Genomic DNA, 4,605 nt, shown 5'->3' on the forward strand with positions numbered 1-4,605 from the left:
CTACATCGAATTTTTGCTGTTTTTGTGTGGGCTGCACAATGGGAAAGGTGCAGCCGGACGAATTCATTTAGAAGAGTGAAGGATGAGGGAGCGGGTCTGGGACACCTTTTCTTGTGGCTGATTGCTAACAGATTTATGCTTCTGCGTGATGTCAGTGATCCGTTCTTGCGCACCGTGTGCCAGTAAGGCTGGGGCGCGCGCTGCCTGACTTTGTTGTTGCAACCGAAACCCTTTCGGGCGGAATTTTTGGGTACTTCACAGAAATTGTCGCAAGTGTCCGATTTCTCTCAACGAGGTTTTCCAGCGAATATTTATCTACAGTGAACAAGAAAAAATTGTATAAGGATTTATGTGAAGTTCTCTTGGCGGAACCCATGTATAGGGCCTTGTACATTGGAGGCCCTGGAAGGAATGTGTTAAAGAGGGTAAAGAGAATGCACGTTGAGCCCGGGGTTAAAACTTTTTTTCTTCAAGTTGCACACTGGAACGTTATCAGTCAAAATGTTTTTACAGGATAAGAGCTTATTTCTTCCGTGGGGTCATCACTGCCTTATCTGCAAGCAACCAGAAATGATAGATCACGTTCTTCTGCATTGTTGGGAAGGGGTTTACTTTTGGGACTTGCTTCAAAGTGACGATAAAAAACAATTTCCATTTCACCCCCATGGAATACGGTATCTGCCCATTGAAAACGAGGATGGAGTGCCATTTGATTTAATAATGTTAATGGGCCTCCAGTGTATTTGGCGCTCGCGAATGTCAGGGTATTACTGTGATCCCGACGCGAGGCCAGCACGAATTTATTTTCGTGAAAATGTGCATCGGTTTGCTGAGAGGGTCAAAGCTGTTGGCGGGGCTCCCGAGTGGCTGTCAAGGGTGGAGCCTTTGATGGCCCTAAATGAATTTTAATGTGACGAAGCCAGCCATTGGCAGGCTGACTATATCAACACCAAGTGTTCATTGTGTGCCCCAATTTTGTTGTGGTCATTCTTGTGTAATGTCAAAGCCAGGCAATAAAGAAAAAAAAGCGTTGGTGGTTCAGTGGTAGAATACTCGCCTGCCACGCGGGTGGCCCGGGTTCGATTCCCGGCCGACGCATTCCTTTACTTTTGTCGGCTTACTCACCGAGCTACGCTATAAAGCGATGGGCAGCATAAGAACGGAACATCGGCGTCGATGGTTCAGTGGCTTACATATCTGTCGCCCTTGTGCCAATGTGTACCCATTACATGGTGAAACATGTATCATTCAGTGAGTATAATCTGGTTATGTTTACACTAGGTGCAAAACAAAGGAAGTCGCGCCTTAACTGGCATCTTCGGAAGATGAATAAAAAACTTGTCGAGGACGAGACCTTCGTTAGTAAGACACAAGGTAGCATAAGAGAAGTACTGACAAGTGGGGCTAATAGTTTTGTTTACGCGTGGGAGTGTTTCAAAGAAAGCGTTAAGATAAGCGCAGTCGAACACAGTACTGCAAAAACACACAAAATAACACAGGCAGAGAAGCAATTACAATTCCAGCTGGATCTTTTACTCAGTCAAGAATGTGCACAGCCGGGACTGCGCAGTAAAGAAATCAGAGAAGCTCGGAGGCAGCTGGGCGTGCTAGATAATGATAAATACAAGGGAGCAGTTATACGGGCACGGGCAGAAAAGCTTTGGGTTAGTGAAATGCCAACGAAGCGGGCACTAGCGGACGAAAAGAGCTAGGCAGCCAAAAATGATATCCAAGAGATAAGATTCGAAAATGGTCTCACCCACAAGGAAATGATTAAACGGGCGTTCGTTGAACACTACGGCGAATTATTTGCGTGCAGCAAAAACTGGCAGAGGGTTTTGAAAGCTCGTTTTTGTAGCTCATGCCAAAACTCGATTATGAAAGAAAATCAATTATAGAGGTGCCAATTAGGGTTCAAGAAATTGAAAAAGCCATAGATGACCTTAGTCCGGGCAAGACGCCTGGTCCGGACGGTTTGAGTGCGGCTTTCTATAAGCGGTTCCGACAAGAAGTGGCAGAGGCTCTACACGACGTTTTAATGGAAGCGTACGAAAAGAAAGAGCTGCCACCGTCTTTCCGACAAGCCCACATAGCCCTAATTCCAAAGAGTAATCGCGAGAAGCAGCAGTCGGTTTCGTCTTTCAGACCTATAACGTTAACGAATTTGGATAATAAAATCAATATGAAGGTGCTAGCCAGGAGATTGCAAACTGTCATCAAGGATATAGTTTGACCCCATCAGACTTGTGGCACCAAAGGAAGGACAATAACTACTAACATTCATATTATGAGGAGCATTTTAGAGTGTTCCGACGTTTTCTCAAGACGGGCAGCAGTGTTACAGGTTGATCTGGAAAAAGCTTTCCATCGCGTCCATCACGACACACGTTTCACTATATTAGATTATGTAAACTTGGGCTGAGTGATTTCGGATGGTGTCAGAATGGCATATAAGGGGTGTCTCGCGAATATTGCAGTAAACAAAGAACTCACTGGCTGTATCGAAATCCATCCCTCTGTCAGGCAAGGGTGCCCCTTATCCCCCTTGCTGTTTGCCATCTATCTGGAGCCGTTTTGCTTGAAAGTGCTGTACAATAAAAGGGTTAGAGGCTTCCAGCTAATGACAACAGAAGTGAAGGCGCTGTCATACGCTGATGATATTGCTATTATTTGCGAAGACAAAGAAAGTGTCAAAGAGGCCCTGAACCACATCATACTGCCCATGTACCGGCAGTGTATAAACTGGAACAAATGCTTGGGTTTCTGGCAGGGGGCGTGGGAAGACACTCCTTCCTTATTTGAAAGTCTTGAGTGGTTAGACGCGCCTTCAAAATACCTAGGCGTTCAACTTCAGCACTAGAAGGACACGAAACAGTATTGGCAAGAAGAAACCGAGCAGGTCCGTTTGAAAACAACAAAATGGTGTGGCAGGGATTTTTCCATTTTTGCTCGCGCAACAGTGTGTAACATTTTCATTGTCGCGAAAGTATGGTACGTGCTGCAGGCGATGTTTATGACAAGAATGCGTGTTCAGAAGCTGCACAGAGTGTTAGCTGTGTTTGTGTGGGGATCAACCTGGGAGCGCACGAGCCGCACAAACTTGTTTCGCTCAGTGCAGAACGGTGGATTTGGTCTTGTGCATTTGTTCCTAAACAAGTTGTCTCGAGATTCGTGTTCCTGCGTGACAAAAATGATCCCTTTTTGAGGACAGTGATGCAGGTGCGGCTGCAAAACTTTTTGCCCGAATTTCTGGTGTGTGCGCACGGGTTTCATCGTGGAGGTCTGCATGGGTATTTGCTTGAAGTCGTTGGAGCTTTTCCAATACTGAAAGCGCATTTCTCGATGCAGTACCTTAGTGGGGTAAAAGGTAGGCGGCTGTAGATGGACCTCTCAGATATGAAGTTACCAGTGCCAATTTATCGCATAATGAATGGTGACGGTCAGGGTGAGGATGTTCTTAAAAGGGTTAAGAAGATGGGCGTGCGACCATCGGTGAAAACTTTCTTTTTCCACTTACATAGTGGCACACTGCCCGTGAAACCATGATTGTAGGAGAAAGGGATATATGTCCCATGGTCCACAAACTGTATGATATGCCGCAAGCCTGAAACTGTAGACCATATGTTCTTGGACTGTTGGGATGCGGTCTTTCTGTGGGACATCCTGCAAAGGACGTTAAAGAAAGACCTTCCAATAACGCCGTACAGCATCCGTTTTTTGCCAGTTGACAACGAAGAGGGTGTACCGTATGATCTGTTCATGCTGTTTGTACTGCATGGTGTATGGAAGACACGAATGGGTGTCCATCACGCAGATGAAAATGTGCGACCTGCTAGGGAGTATTTTGTTGAGAGTATTGCTTACCTGAGAGATATGTATAAGGAACAAGCTGACAAACCCGAATGGTATACTATTCTGAATGAACTTGTTGCCCTGAAATGGTTTTAACCCATGAGTGCTGTCGATGTGCAGATAGCACCTTTTAATGTATTGTATTTGATTTTCCTCTCTAGTCGGCAATAAAGGACAAAAAAAGTCGGTGGTTCAGTGGTAGAATACTCGCCACCACGCGGGTGGCTCGGGTTCGATTCCCCGCCGACCCATTGTTTTACTTTGCGGTACAGGTTTTGGAAGAGTGAGGGTATAATCGTTTATTTAATTTTTCTCGTCAAACGGCCACCAATTTTTTTTTTCAATTTCATTTTATTTCGGACAACAATACATGGTGTCCGCGGGGAGAGGCTAAAGGAGACTGTAGTGTCTCCTGACGAAGGCTAACACCCGCTTTACACGTCGGTGCAGATGGTGCAGAGTGACATATCAGTGAGAACAGTGGTACATAAAACACAGAGGGACAGGAATTCAACATAAGCAATTACACAAACACTGATAAGGCAGAAAATAATACTCAAGAAGTCATCAACAATGAGCGATAGTAATTGGAGTAGAAAAGAAAAAACACATTCGCACAGAACAAGAAAGAACAGTACAGAACAGTAGGTGTAAAAATGAATGCAGCAGGTATGCATAACAAAATTTCACACGGGGGTGTTCAAAAGATTGCTCATTTTTTCCTTAAATTTGTGAATGGTGACACTCTCCTGG

The 4,605-nt window shown here is 45.1% G+C and overlaps 1 non-coding gene and 1 pseudogene across 1 annotated transcript; both read left to right on the top strand.

Annotated features, from left to right (window-relative positions):
• Positions 1 to 1,027: 1,027 nt before the first annotated feature.
• Positions 1,028 to 1,098, top strand: TRNAG-GCC (transfer RNA glycine (anticodon GCC)). Its single transcript has one exon. It is a non-coding gene; the product is annotated as a tRNA-Gly (tRNA).
• Positions 1,099 to 2,620: 1,522 nt separating this feature from the next.
• Positions 2,621 to 3,948, top strand: LOC149370002 (uncharacterized; annotated as a pseudogene).
• The last annotated feature ends 657 nt before the right edge of the window (positions 3,949 to 4,605 follow it).

This window comes from Amblyomma mixtum, chromosome 1, assembly GCF_055824585.1.
Source record: "Amblyomma mixtum isolate Tamu chromosome 1, ASM5582458v1, whole genome shotgun sequence".
NCBI lineage: Eukaryota > Metazoa > Arthropoda > Arachnida > Ixodida > Ixodidae > Amblyomma > Amblyomma mixtum.